General features: G+C 32.4%; 1 protein-coding gene across 7 annotated transcripts in view; it reads right to left on the reverse strand.

The window, feature by feature from the left end:
* The window catches only part of GRID2 (glutamate ionotropic receptor delta type subunit 2), a 1297966-nt gene that overhangs the window by 736185 nt on the left and 545400 nt on the right, over window positions 1–16381 (reverse strand). Inside the window, exon 1 of one of the 7 annotated variants that reach the window (XM_074343771.1) lies at window positions 8730–8829. The exons of the other annotated variants lie outside the window; for them this stretch is intronic. The gene's annotated coding sequence lies outside the window, so the exon portion shown is untranslated. Of the gene's footprint in view, window positions 1–8729; window positions 8830–16381 lie in introns of those variants that run through there. 7 annotated transcript variants of the gene reach the window in all.

Below are 16381 nucleotides of genomic sequence, written 5' to 3' on the forward strand. Positions count from 1 at the left end.
CAGACACCAAACCACAGATCCATGACAACAGAAAGGATAAATCAAATACACTACATCTAGGTATATCATTTTTGAGTTGTAGAAAATCAAAGATAAAGAAAAAATTCTGAAAGAAGCCAGAGGAAAAAACACCCAACTATAGAGGGAAAAATATGAGAATTATGTCCAACTTTTCTTCAGAAATGATACAAATGAGAATAGCAGAGGGTAGTAATATTTAAGGTGTTGAGAGAAAAAACCATCAACAGAATATACAAATCCAGCAGACAGAAAACCAGTAAGGACAAAGTTGAACTCAACAACACCATGAATTAACTAGATATAATTCGCCTATATGGACTTCTTCATTCAACCATAGCAAAAATACATTTTTCTCAAGCTCACAGGGAAATAGTCCAAGATATATCACATTCTCTCTTTAGGAGTCATAAAGCATACTTCAGTAAACTTAAAAGAACAGAAATCATACAATGTCCTCTCTCAGAACACAGTGGAATTAAACTAGAAACCAATAACAGGGAGAAAAGTGGAAAATCTCAAAATATGTGGAGATTAAATGACACACCTTTAAATGCCACATGGATCAAAGAAGAAATTTAAAGAGAAATTTTAAATAGTTTGAAATAAAATAAAAACACAACTTTTCAAAATTTACATGAACAGCAGCAGAAGCATTACTTAGAGGAAAATTTATAACATTTACTATATGTTATTATAAAAAAAGATCTAAAATCAGTAACCTAAGTTTCTACCTTAGGCAAGTAAAAAAAGAGAGCAAATTAAGTCCAAAGTAAGCAGAAGAAAAGAAATAATAAGAATTGGAGGAGAACTCAACAAAATTTAATCAACAAACCAAAAATTGGTTCTTTGAAGAAATTAGTAAAATTGATACCTCTAAGTATGAAAAGTAATAAAAAATGAAAGAAGACACAAATTACTAATATCAAAAATGAAAGCAGAGAAGGACATTTCTATAGATTCCATAGATGTTAAAAAAAAAAAAAAAGGAATACTATGTCAAGCTATATTAACTCTATGCCCATAAACTGGATAACCAGATGATGGTTCAATTCCTTAAAAGACAAAATTTTGCTGAAATTTACACAAGATAAAGAGACAATATGAATAGGCCTATAGCTATTAAAGAAATTGAATTAGTAATTAATAACCTCCAAACAGAAAGCACCAGGCCCAGATGGGTTCACTGATGAATTCCATCAAGCAGTTAAAAAAGAATTTATATCAAATTTCTACAATCTCTTTCAGAGGATCAGGAGAAGAAATGCTTCCAAACTCATTCTTTGAGGCCAGAATTATCATAATACTAAAACTAGACAAAGTTATTATAAGAAAACTTCAGACCAGTATCTCTCATGAACATAGCTTCAGAAATTCCCAAGAAAATATTAGAAAATTAAATCCAATAATGTACAGAAGAATTATACACTAAGATCAAGTAGCATTTATGCCAATTATGCAAAGCTGAGTCACCATTCAAAAGTCAATTAATGTAATCCAGGACATCAACAGACTAAAAAAGAAAAAATGGCACCATCATATCACTAGATACAGAAAAAAAGCATTTGACAAAGTCTAACATTCATTCATGGTAAAAACTCTCAGTAAACAAGGAATACAGGAGAACATCCTCAACTTGATAAATATCTACCAAAAAAACCCACAGTTAGCATCATACTCAATGGTGAGAAACTTGACGCCTTCCCACTAAGATCAGGTACAAGGCAAGGATGTCCTGTCTCACCAGTCATGTTCAACACTGTATTATTGGAAGTTATAGCTAGCACAATAAGATAGGAGAAGAGAATGAAACATACAGACTGGGAAGAAAGACATAAAGCTCTTTGTTTGCAGATAATATAATCATCTATATAGAAAAATCACAAAGAATCAACCAGAAAAAGTCTGACGTTGTAAGTGATTACAGCAATATTGCAGGGTAAAAGATTGCTATGTGGAAATCAATCATGTTCTCATATACCTGCAATGAACAACTGAAATTTGAAATTAATAATACAGTACCATTAAAATCAGCACCTTCCAAAATGAAATACTTGGGTACAAATCTAACAAAATATGTACCTCTAAGTGAGGAAAATCTGATGAAAGAAGTCAAAGAAGAACTAAATAATATCCATGTTAGTGGATATAAAGACTCTATTGTCAAGATGTCAGTTCCTCCCACTTTGATCTAAAGATTCGATGCAATCCCAGTCAAAATCCCAGTAAGTTATTTTCTGATTATCAAAAACCTGATTCTAAAGTTTATATAGAGAGGCAAAAGACCATGAATAGCCAACAAAATATTGAAAGAGAAGAACAAAGTTTGAAGACTGATGCTACCTACTTTCAGATGTATTATAAACCTACAGAAATAAAGATTGTGTGGTATTGGTGAAAAACTGGAAAATTGATCAATGTAACAGAATAGAGAGCCAAGAAATAGACTCACATAAATACAGTGAACTGATCCTTGACAAAGGAACAAAGGCAATACAATGGAGCAATGCACTGTCTTTTCAACAAACAGTGCTGAAACTACTGGACATAAACATGCCAAAAAATAATAAACCTACACAAAGACCTAACATCTTTCACAAAAATTAACTCAAATCAATCACAGACCTAAATATAAAATGCCAAGCTATAAAACTCCTAGAAGATGACACAGGAAAAAGAATCTATATGATCTTGGCTATGGTGATGACTTTTAGGTAGAACACCAAAGTCATACTCCATGAGAGAAATCACTGATAAATTGTACTTTATTAAAATTAAAATTCTCAGCTCCGAGAAAGACATTGTCAAGAGAATGAGTAGAAAAGTCACAGCCTTGGAGAAAATATTTGCAAAGACCTATCTGATAAAGGACTTTTATCCAAGATACACAACAAACTATTAAAACTCAACGATTTAAGAAAACAAACAATCTGACCAAAAAATGTCCAAAGACAACAGACACCTCACCAAAGAAGATATACAAATAGTAAATAAACATGTGACCTCACATCATCAGAGAAATGCAAATTAAAATAATGAGATGTCACTGCACACCTATTAGAATGGCCAAAACTCAGAACACTGACAACACCAAATGCTGGTGAGGATGTAGAGCAAGAGGAACTCTCATTCATCGCTGGTGGGAATTTAAAATAGTACAGCCACCTCTAAAGACACTTCGGTAGTTTCTTACAAAACAAAACGTACTCTTAACATATGATTCTTTTAAGGGTAATAATGTATTCTGCACTATTTAAACTGAGACAAGATGTAGTTTCTATCTCTTTATTTAGGTGGCCTGAGAGCCTGGCTTTGAGGCTCAAAACTGATTATTACTGAAGTAACTCCAAAACAAGACACAAAATCTAGAAAAGTAAAGGTGAAGACTTGAAAACCAGATCTCTGTCATCTAACAGCGGTTTTCCTTTTACAACAGAGCCAGGATTTTTATGAACTGATTTAATTTTTACAATCTCATGTTTGTTAATCTGTTAAATGGAGACTGGATCTACCTTAGAGGGTTGCGAAAGTTAGAGAGATTATGAATAGCACCAGAGCATCACACAATGAGTGTAATGAACATCTGCTATGGTTTATCACTCAGTTCTACTCATCTGTGTTTATACATCAAATCTTTTCTCTGCAAAGTGAAAATTATTCATCATACTTTTTTCAGCCTGATGTTATGCTAGGTGCTACAGATAACACACACAGGGTCCCTGCCCTCAAGACAACAACATTCATTACAAATAGGAGGTAAGTAAATACCCCAAAGTATTATAGAGTGTTGACAGATACGTGCTATAACTCTTCTTACACTTCCAAAAAATGAGAAATTATTTCTAAATCAAATGGTCAGAGAAGACTTCAAATAGAATTTTTGCTGCCCACTGACAGACTTTTTTTTGGAGACATCTAAATGGTTCTCCCTTGCTTGTGCACATTCTTGTTCTTGCACATTTTCCCGGATACTTACATAATCCTGAATGCAACAGAGATAATTAATTCCAGAATTTGAAAAATATCCAATTTCATTGTGTAATTAAAATGCATCTCAACTGAATTTGAATTACATTAAAATTCAAAAAATACTTCAGAGAGCTGAAGCTGTAATATCAAGTAATATGTAACAAAGAGCCTCCTTTCTTCAAATTTCCAAACATGAACTAAACTTCTCTACCTACTAAGTAAATAATATTTACAAACAACAATAAAAACAAGCAAACAAGTAAATAAATAAAATAACCAATATTAAAAATAATAAAGAATTTATACTGAATATAAAAATAATTTTCTTAATTTATCTGAGTTTTAAAATGTAAAAATAATTAAATTTTACCATTAAGCATTTAAATTTTTATTCAAATAAAAATTAGCTGATTTAGCTTTTAATTATTTCTATATTTCCTAATTATTTGATGGGTTGACTTCTGTGGCAGAAAATCAATCCAACCAAATGGTGAACCAAGTTTAATTAGTTTTCTTAATTAATCCACTACAATTCTTACTGCTCCCAGATATAATACAATTTATTTGGACATTTATTCAAGGATGTTGCTAATTTAAAACATAAACTTGATCATACTGACCCGTTGTATCAGGTAGTTAGCTTAAGTGGGGAGAGAATATGAAGTGTGGGTAAGCTTTGTCAATATACTGCCTGGGTTCGACTACACTTACTACTTCTGAGCTACATGAGCCAAGGAGAGTTTTATAATCTCTCCCATGCCTCAATTTCTCATCCTAAAATGGTCATGTTAATAGTGTCTATATCAGAGCATCCTCATAATCATTAAAGTGCTTAGCACAATACATAAACTATTGTCACATAAACTATTGACTAAGTTAGCTTTAATTACTACCTATGCTTTCAAAAGAGAAAGACAGAATCCACTAAATCTGAATGGGAGATTGTATAATATGAATAATAAGATTAAAATATTATCCAAATCCTATTTCATCCAATGTATAAGTCAAAGGCTTTGTCCTCTGTGTGGTCCACCCTATACCCCTTCTGCCAAAGTGACCACCCCTCACCTGAATTCACACAAAGGGCTATCATGACACCTATATGGCATACAAGGAAATAAATCCTTAATACCACACATTTTTCTTGTAACTTTAACTTGACATCCACTTCAGGCCTTCTCTCCCCAATTAAATGGTGAACTCTTGAGGGCAGAGACCTTGCTCACTACTTCCTATTATCTTCAATAGCACCTGGGAGAGTTCCTTGCATAGGGTAAGAGTTCATGACTTGTTGTTCAGCTATAGATTTCTATAAGCTGTACTTAGAGTTTCCTACTGAACTCTTCACATAGTATATTAACTTTGTTATACTTGAGTCATCAGGGTCTATACTCTTCTTTATTTCTAAAATTCAGCTTAGTTTCTGGCATAGGGTAGGTACTTTATAAAATTAAATCAGTAAACAACAATTTGGTCAGGAGGACAAATTCTCCTGCCTACACTTGGAGGATGACTTGAATATCTGTATAGATGTTATAAAATAATAAATCAAGGAATCATAATAAGACAAAAATATACCAAAGAATATACTTGAGAATATATCTGAGAAGTTAGATATTTATGTTCTAGAAAATACTGTCCATTCTTCTGGAGAAAATATGTTCTACCACCACCAGAAAATGGTTTACTCCCCATCCCAACATCCCACTCTTGATCTACTTCATTTCTAAGAATGTAATAGTAGAGAAGAGCAGATATTCATGAGTCATGATAGTATAATTGGGAGATTTGGAGTTAGATTAGCTGTCATATAAATATTTATTTGAATTCTCTTTCAGCATGCTTTAGAATTTATGATCTGCATGTACGTGTGTGTGTGTGTGTGTGTGTGTGTGTGTGTGTGCATGAGAGAGTATATGGACCTCTGTGTATGTGCATGTGTGTGGGTGCACAGTGCACTTGATTTCATGAAGAAATTGTTAAAAATAACTGCATAATTGAACATAATAGTCAAGTGAGAGGACAGGACATAAAACATAGTAAATATTTTTTAGGGATAGACTTTATAAAAATCATAAGCATCAATCAGATGTGATCTTCAAGAAATTTAAAAATACGCATTTTAAAACAAATGATAAGAACAACAAAAAGGACATAAATTAGTTTCAGTATTTTAAAAGCAGAAAAGCCCTAAAATAAAAATAGAGTACATTCCTGGTGTCAGTTTTAAGAACCTGATTTTATTATTGCTATCTGCTTCACATAAAACAATATGGTGTGACATCTTCAGCTAGTTAGCGCTCTTGGTGAGAGCTCATTGCTAATGAGTCATCACATTGACTCCTGTTGGATTTGTTTGCTGTGATTTGTTATCTGATGACAAACTTGAACAATAATTCTGGTTATTGATCCCTATTAAATGCAGTAAAATGAGCCACATCAACTAATTACTGCTTGACTAGGCCCATTACGAATAAAGAGAAAACAAAACATACTTATTTTCCAATTTGATGTGACAGACAAAAACTGTGAGATTACAGAAAAGTTCAGCACAATTTGAATATGAAACTATAAATTTTTCCTTACTGAATTTTCCTAATGTTAAAAGCACCAGTATTTATAGTAGACTACAATCTAAAGATATAGTCATATACTACATGGAGTTTTAGGTAAATGATATAATATATACAATTAAACTCTGGAATACAGAGCTTACTTTGGGACATCAGTTTTACAAGATTACTGAAGCACTGGGGTTACCTTCTATTATTTAACTTTATGGTTTGAATTATGCCCCCTCTTTAAAAATGTTGAAATTGTAACTCCCAGAACCTGTGAAAGTGAACTTATATGTAAATAAGAACTTGGCAGATACGATCAAATTAAAATGAGATAATTATTCTGGGCCCTGATCTAATACTGGTGTCCATTATGACAAAAGAGGTAGGAATTGGAGCGACAGGGCTGAAAGCCAGGGATGGCCAGGGCTTGACAGCCACCACTGGAAACTAGGAAGAAGCAAAACATTCTCTTGGACAGGTTCAGGACGAACATAGCCCTGCTAACAAGCCCTGCTGACATCTTGATTTTTTTCCTTTTAGTCTCCAGAACTATAGGACAATTATTTTTTGTTGTTTTTAGCTATCTAGTTTGTGGTACTCTGTAACAGCAGTCTTAGAAAATGAATACACTCATGTACAGGGTTTACTGAATTAGAAAATAAAACACAATGGAAAAGGAGCCTGAAACATGAGGAGTCCAAAATGGGCAGTGCAGAGAGAAAATCCAGCTTGGCCTGTTCCAAAACTGTATTATACACTGGATTATAACATCAATTTATGCTTATCTGGTCCTTGCCATCACTGATGTCATAATTACCCACAACTTTCTTTAAAAAAGCTACCAGATATATCTTCAAAAAATATGTACATAACATTTCACTGAATCATTGTTTCCAACAGAAAAAGACTGGGTAAACCTTATTTTGTCTATCAATAGAGCAAAGGTTAAATAAATTACTCATACACAGAACAGTATGCAGCCATAAAAAGAATACTAAGAACACTAAACCTGAAGCAAGGTGTAGAACAACATGTGCAGTATAAAGCAATTTAAATAAAAAGGGATAGGAAATAAGGATTTGATTGTAAATCTACAACATAGTTCTAAAAAAGAAATGGATAGTTGGGCCACAGTGGTGGGTAGAAAACTAATCACTGGACTTTATGCTTTTTAAAATTTGTACATGTGCATATGTTATTTATTTAAAAGATAAAATAAAATTTTCTGTTGCTACTTTTGGAGAAGTTTTTATATGGCACACCGTAAAATCTACAGTTGTAAATTTTCTTTCACTCAACAGGCTTAGACTTAATCTAAAAATTAAAAAGCTTAATCATAATTCTGTTCCAGTAATGAAAAACATTGGAATAATCAAAAGAGTACTGAAAATATGAGAAAACATTAACCTATCTCCATATAGGTAAAATCCATAGAATATATATACCTATGATAGTGTAGTTCTACTTTTTATCTTCAAAAAGATACCTGAAACCTAGCGAGCATCTAGAGAAAACTAAAGAGTTCATTTTAGAAGAACAGAGAAAAATATTTAGTTTTTTATACTAGTAAATCAAAATACTGAAAGAGAATAGGAACAAAATCTACAAAAATATGATCAGTGTAAATTACTTGAATATGGATTTGCCAAGTAATTCCCAAAACAGCTGAATAATACCACATCCCTTAACTGAAATACAATTAAATACCAGAGTTTAAAAAAAGAAAGAAACTAAATTACCTAGAAGGTGATGTTTTTTCTAGTATATATTACTTCAAATGATGTCAAAATTATAAAACTTAAGTACATTTTCAAATATTTATATAAATAATGGAAAGTAGAACAAAACTTCTGAAGCCAGTGATTAGGAGGACAAACATATCCTATTGCCATGCTTGCTTTCTGTCACTATCAGAAGAAGCTTGCTACTAAAAAATTAAATGGGACTAACCCTGTTTCTTGTAGGACTGACACAGAAAACTGTCCATGCCTTAGTTGTGCAACAAATGAAGCATCAGGAGAGTGAAGTAACATTAACTAATAATCAAAACTGTATTTAAAAAATCATATATCTGTCTAAGTCAACATGCCTTGATATTTTGATATTTCTATTCAAACAAAAGCACTCATAGGGTTCTAATACATCACCTTAGTACATAAATCCTCCATAATTTACACTGACCTTGCTAGTGGAAACATATTCTCGGTTGTTTTTGTCCAAGATTTACTTTGCTCTGTCAGTTGGAGAATCGATTCAGGTCAGGGAGAAAACCTCCAAACACCTATTGTGAGCCAACAGGCAAAAATTAGACCACCTGGTGTGTGAATGCCAGAGGACAAAATACTTTTTGCTTTTTCAGAAAACTCAGTAGAAGGTGTAACGCAGAATAAGTCTGTCAAAGTAAAGGATTAGTTTCCTAAACATGTGTGGCTGGTCAGAGGAGCAAAACAGAACAAATCCAAAAGCCAAACTTTGCTAAATCTTTATTGACTTGTCTTGTTTCCTTTCTCAAATAGTCACATAAAAATAGGCATTTCTTCTGCCCTTAACATACACTGCCATTCCTCTGTGAGAACAGCTAAAGAAAAATGGGTCAGTACACAGAGATGCCCAATTGTGAGTTCAGCATCAGGATGTTTATCTGAAGTTGACTGATCTCATTAGATCCCGAAGAGTATTAGATAGAAAAATCTTTAAGAGATAGTTCCTTTTCACCTCATGCTCACATACACAAAGAACAACAAGCCTTAGTGCACAACTATACTAACATTATTTCAGTTGCAATATTTTGGATGGTAGCAGGTTTCTAAACAGTTTCCACCTCCCTAGACAGAGACATCTGACCTCACAGAGTGCTCAAAGAGTGGGCAAGGGATGGAAAGGTTACTGAATTCTACCTGAAAGAATGTATCATTTCTAAACTAGATCACTGCTAAAGCAATTACTTTTTCTATTTTTTTCCCATTTCTTATCACAGCAGAGTCGCATTTAGCTCCCTATCTGAAGTCTGCCAGTTCTACCGCTGGAAAAGAGCCAATCACAGACTAACATTCAGTCACCTATGAAGTTGTAAAGCCTATTTTGGCTTGTCATTCAGTAATCATTTTTTAAAAAATGTTTTGCCATATTTTCTTTTTAAAACTTGTCCTTAATATTTAGATATTCAATAAATTACAAATTCAACAAATAGTTGATCTATTTAATCTATTCTATTCAAAATATTTAAAAGTTACTGCACAAATCCCCTCCCTCTTTCAAAACTCCCAAATGTGCACGCACACGCGCGCGTGCACATGCACACACACAGCACTATTTTTTTAAATCTGTTTGTATAACAGCAGTGTCTCCAGATTGCTTTCCATTTGTGCTCTCACACTGTCACAGACTCATAAGACTGATATGTTATCAGAGAAAAAGTACATCAAATTCAAACACACACACTCACAAACACAAACACACACACACAACATTGAGTAACTGAGTTGTTTGAAATGAATGTGTTTCTTCCTGGAAAAATATTTCTATTTATATATAAAATCTCTTATCACTCCCAGATTAGAAAAGAAAGTCATTCACTTTATCTTTATAGTTGATTCATATAGGCCTAGAATAAGTGACAGAATAAAAAAGTAAATGTTGCACATTTCATTAACATATGATATCTCCTTTTGTGTTCTTCAGAGGTTTGATTAATTCATCATACTTCAATTTGCAAATGAAATGATTTTGATTTGGGTAACTGTCAAGGAAAGAAACATGATCATACAGTCTATAATGTGTTCTATTACCTAAAAAACTAACTGTGTGATTCTAGGCAATATATCATTCATATTTCTCCTTTTAGGCCACATATGAGCTGCAATTTTTCTTAACCATAAAGCTATGCACTAATCCTGAATTTGATAAAGAAGTTTAAATAAAACTTTCTTATGCACACAAAATGTAGAGGGAAAAAAGGAAAGAAAGAAAAAGAAAAAGAAATATCTGTTAATTTTCATGTACTAAAATTAGTTATAGCCATCACACATATATTTATGTTAGACTTCCAGGTTTTAAACAGGAAAATAGTATAGATGTAGTCTTTCCAAAATCTTAGTTATCCTTTTCCTGCTTTTACATAACAGATTATACTCACTAACATATAGCTATATTTTAAACAGAAAAAAAGTAATCAACTTAAAAGCATATTAAAAACCATCTATTACAAATTTACAAAAATGCAAATTAAAACCATACTGGCATGATTGTACCTATCAAATTGGCAAAAATACAAATAAAATGATAGGCAGTATTTATCTAAAAGGGTATTGTAAAATATACATTATCACTGAAAGTAGATGTATTAGTCACTACATTTTTTTTGCAAAAAATGTATTGAGTCATGCATATATATTTATACATTAACTCAGCAATTTCACTCTTAGGAAACAATTTTAAGGAAATTCCCCTAAACAGAGAGACATGCTTAATTTATGACACACTTATATGGTGTAATGCTGTTGGGACATTTAAAAACACGTTTTAGAAGCATGTTTGATGGCATGGTAAAATAGCGATAATATAATGTTAAATGATTTTTTTACAAAAGGTAATTAAACTGAACAAAGAGCATGAGCTTCATTTTATTATCACACTAGAGGTAATCAACCAAAAACATAGCTCATCAGATAAAACTGCAAGAGCTTACTGATAAATATGATGTGGAAGACAGCCTTTCTAATTCATCCTTTTTAATGCTAGTAAGATTTTGGAAATTTTGCTTATTGACTACATTACACACACACACACACACACATACACACACACACACACATACACACACACACACACCCTATAAGATATCAGGCTATATATATGTTCATTAAGCAGTTTTTCATTACTTCAAATCTCTTCTCAGAAAGTAGACATTTGTCCATGCTAAGTTATCTTACAGTTAAATCATGAGGTACATTCAGTAGTTGAAAAAACTGTAAATCTGAGACTTTGTAAGTTCACTTTTTGATAATAAAAATCCTTTCATAATGTAACTTTACTATTCCGTAGGCAATATTCATGTTACTTCTCTACAAAATGAGAAACTAGCAATTCTGATTTTGTATCAGCCATTGTTATACACTGTATGATTTCTAGGGAAGGAAAAGCAATTCCTACTCTGTTAAAAATTACATCTTTAATAAATTTTTACTATATCTTTAAAAAATATTTATTTCATATTAGTACACAGAAACTTATAAATATCAGGCTTACATGTAGAAACCACAAATGCCGACAAGAGGATGAGATTCGTTTTAATTTTTGTGTTTTGTTTGTATAGTTCCCACAGTATTTGCAACTACTAGCTGAAGTTTAATGCCTGTGTGCACTTTGACTCATGTTACTAGAGTGTGAAACTATTAATCACAGAAAACACCTAATTTTCTGCTACATCATTCTCAAACATCTTTTTCTGCAATTGAACACCTATTGAAAAAATTAAAATATCACAATTATATGAGGTAATACTTTCAGAAACTATTGACATATTTAGATGTCTCTAAATCTATCTCTCAATTTCAGGGCATTTGAGCTATTCTATTTTTCAGTGAAACAGTGATTCACTAGGCAATGGTTTTCCTGTTATAGTTCCCAGATCAGCAGTACTGGAAGCTTTACAGAAATGCAAATTACTGGGCTCCATAAAGACCTGTTGTATCAAAAGTTATGGGACATGACCCAGAAACCTGTCCTTTAGGTGATTCTGCAGGTCTTTTATGTGACTCTGATGAAAGCTAACTTTTGAGAACCTTAGGTCTTAAGGTATAGAAAGTTGTAGGATTTCCTATGTCCAACTTATGTGTGGTCTTTCCTTTGCAGATAGTAGTTTATGTTTTAGAGATGAGAGGGTATTCAGTGTTGGATACAACTAGCTAAAATCAATATTATTGAGTCCTATTTAGTAGAATTGGCATAATAGTATACACAAAGCACTTTATAATCAAATCGGGTTAAAAAAATCAAATCAAAGCAATTTATAATCAAATAGGGTTAAAAAAAAACAGCTTAAATAATACAGCTGTCTCTAGATTTCCTCTTTGGAAAGAAAGTATTTAAGAAAACACTTATTTAAACTACTTAAAAAGAAGGTGAAATCCTGATATTCAGGATTTATTCAGAAAGAGACAAGGAAAAAAGATAGATAAAATAATCTGTATAAAAATATAAAGAAAACTTAGGCTATGGGATAGAGGAAAGAGGAATGGATAATAAGAATGTAGACTGATAAAAATAGATGATCACATAATAGAAAAAATACTCAAATAACTTTTGGGAAAAATATATGTCGAGATAACAATAAATTGCTAGAAGGACCTTCCATCTTCCAAAGCTTCAGTAAAATCTATTCATATACTCAAAAGCCATGTGTCAGTGAATTGTATTAAGAAAACTTTTGATTGAAGAAGATATAATTATTTGTCTCCCCTCTGAGAGACCTAAACTACGATAGCAAAGGTATTTTTAAAAGCTATAAGCCATGAAAAATGAAGAGAACAAGTGGTAGGTCATCAGCAAACTACACATTTCAACAAATTTCTAGAAGGCAGGTGGAAGGGTTGACTCATAAAGCACAGGGCAAGTAGTTGCAGACAAAAATATTTATGGAGAGGACTGAAGTTAAGGAGGCACGAATCTTCCCTAAAATACTCTTCAGAGGGTTGGGAGGCAGACTTGAATCAAAGATGGAAGGCAGTAAAAAGGCTGAAAACAAGATGATCAACTGAAAATATTCCCATCAACTGCACTCCTCCACCATCCTAAATAGAATTAATGGCAGTCAGTTCAGATCCTCTCTTTCAAAACAAAATCTAAAACAAAGGATCCTTTCTTTAAAAATAGTCTGGGATAATTTTCATATATTGTTCATATATGCAAGGACTCAAACTGTATCTCTCACGCATAATTATATAGGAAATTACAGGAGAATGGATATCAACATTGAGTAATATTCAAAAAGATGTTGAATGAATGAATGACATAACAGGAAAAGTTAAACTCTAATTTCAAGTTTAGACATCAGAAAAATTTTCAACTATTCCCCACTGACAGTGAAATTGAAGTTTCAATCTAAACAAAAGCAATTATTCACAGGTTTAATATAGTCTATGAAAAGAGAAGCAAATATGATGTCTTTTAAAGAGAAATCGTTTAGGTACTTGAATCCCATGTGTAAGTGTTTTATAATCAATGCAAGTAGCTTCAAATTGACAGTAACCTCCAAGGATTAGATTTTGTATGTTTTAAATTCTGATTAATTCAGTGACTCCTAGAAAAAGCATATTGATTTACAATTAAAACAACTGTCAAAGCTCATGCACTGATACAGATTAAAAAATCCAATGGATTATAATATATCAGAAAGATTGACAATATTCCTCCCACTACTCTTGCAACCAAATAGCTAGAATGAGTATTATACTGTGTTTTAGCCTTCTCAATTTAAAAGACATGGGGAAATAGAACTAGTAGGGGATACTGGAAAAGTATTTATTTCCCTTATGAAAAATAATCCAAAGGTATTTAAAATGGACTTAATGGAAAAGAAAGATTACTTATAACAATCTTTTGAAATTCCTGGGAAACAAAAACCAGAAAAATTGAAAACAAAGAAGATTTAGGTTATCAGTAAAACAACAACAAAACTCCCAATAAAAAAGAACTTATGCATCCTCCCAAAATACTAGTAAAGCAAATCCAGCAGCACATTAAAAGGGCTATTTACCATGACCATTTCCCCAGCAATGCAAGGCTTGTTCAATATACAAAAATCAGTCAATGTAATTAATATACTACATTAATTAAATGAAGAAAAATAGAATTTCTTTTAAGCTGTTGCTAAAAAAGCATTTAACAAAAATATAACGTTTCAACATAAAAACACATAGAAATCCAAGACTGGAAGGGAAGTTCCACAGCATGATAAAGCACAGTTATGAAAAACTCACTTAATGGTGAAAACTGAACGCTTTTTATTTAGAAGAGGAATAAGACAAAGTTGTCCAGTTTTGACTCTGTAATTAACAATGTACTAGAAGTACTAGGTAGAGTAATTAGGCTAGAAGGAGAAATAAAGGGCATCAAATTGGAAAGGAAAAATTAAAACTACCTGTATTCAGAAATGACATGACACTCTACAAAAAAATTATAAAAAATCCCACCAAAATTATTAGAGCTGATAAACAGAGTCAGGAAGCTTCAGGGTGCAAGATCAAAACAAAAATCAGTTTTCATTCTACACACCTGTAATGAACAATCCAAAAAGTAAATTAAGAAAAAAACTGCATTCATAAGAGCACGGGAAAAAAAGCCACTAAGGAATAAATTTCACCAAAGCGGTACAAAACTTACACAGTGAAAATTATAAAATACTGCAGAAGGAAATTAAATAGGATCTAATAAATGGAAATACATCCCACGTTCATGGATTGAAAGAATTAATATAGTTAATGTGGCAATACTACCAAAGGCAATCTAGAGACACAACACAATCCCTATCAAAACCCCAACTGCTCTTTTGCAAAAATGTAAAAGCTGACCATAAAATTTATATGGAATGCAAGAGACCCCAAAGCAAAAGAATCTTTTTTGTCCGTTTGTTTGCCTATTTATTTTAATGGAGGTACTGGGGATTGAACCCAGGACTCTGTGCATGCTAAACATGTGCTCTATCACTGAGCTATGCACTCCCCCACAAAAGAATCTTGAAAAAAAGAATAGGAATACCCACAATTCCAGATTTCAAAACTTATTACAAACTACCAGCATTCGAGACAATGTGATACTGGCATAAGGATAAGCACAGGGATCAACAGAATACAATTGAGAGTCCAAAAATAAACCCAAGAGTCTATGGTCAAGTGATTTTCAACAAGGTTCCAAGACCATTCGATAAGGGCAAGACTTTAACAAATGGTGCTAGCACAATTGGATATCCACAATGAAAAGAATGAAGTTGGACACCTACTTCACACCATTTAAAAATTAACTTATAACCAAAAGAAGATCTATATATAAGCATTAAGACCATAAAATGTTTAGAAGAAAACACAGGGGAAATCTTCATGACCTTGGATTTGGTAATAGTTTCTCAGATATGATACCAAAAGCACAAGGAACAAAATGAAAATAGGTTAAGTTGGATTATATCAAAATTAAAATATTTTGTGTATCAAAAGACACTATCAAGAAAGTGAAAGACAACTCACAGAATGAAAGAAAAATATTTCCAAATCATATATCTGATAAGGGTCTTCTATGCAGAATATATAAAGAACCCTTGCAACTCAACAACAAAGAGACAAATAATTTAAAAATGGGCAAAGGACTTGAGTAGACATTTCTCCAAATGAGATGTACAAGTGATAAACAAACACATGAAAAGATTCTCAACATCACTAGTCATTAAGGAAATGTAAATTAAAACAACATGAAATGCCACTTCACATCCTCAATGATGGCTGTAATAAAAAACAAAACACACATATGTTTGGCTAAGTTTCAATGAAGAACGAGGATGAAACAATGCATCTTCAGAGGTTTATGTATAATCATGACCAGAAGCAGAAAAATGGTTAAGGTAGTATCCTTAAAAACCTGATAATTTTCCAAACCTATAGGATGGAACCCTAATGTAAACTGTAGACTTTGGGTGATTATGTGTCATTGTAAGTTCACCAATTTTAACAAACGTATCAACAAATGTTGATAATGTGGGAGGCTATTCATATGGGGGAACAGGTCTGTTCCCTAGAAATCTCTGTCCCTTCTGCTTAATTTTCCTGTGAATCTAAAACTGCTCT

This window comes from Camelus bactrianus, chromosome 2, assembly GCF_048773025.1.
Source record: "Camelus bactrianus isolate YW-2024 breed Bactrian camel chromosome 2, ASM4877302v1, whole genome shotgun sequence".
NCBI classification, from domain to species: Eukaryota; Metazoa; Chordata; class Mammalia; order Artiodactyla; family Camelidae; genus Camelus; species Camelus bactrianus.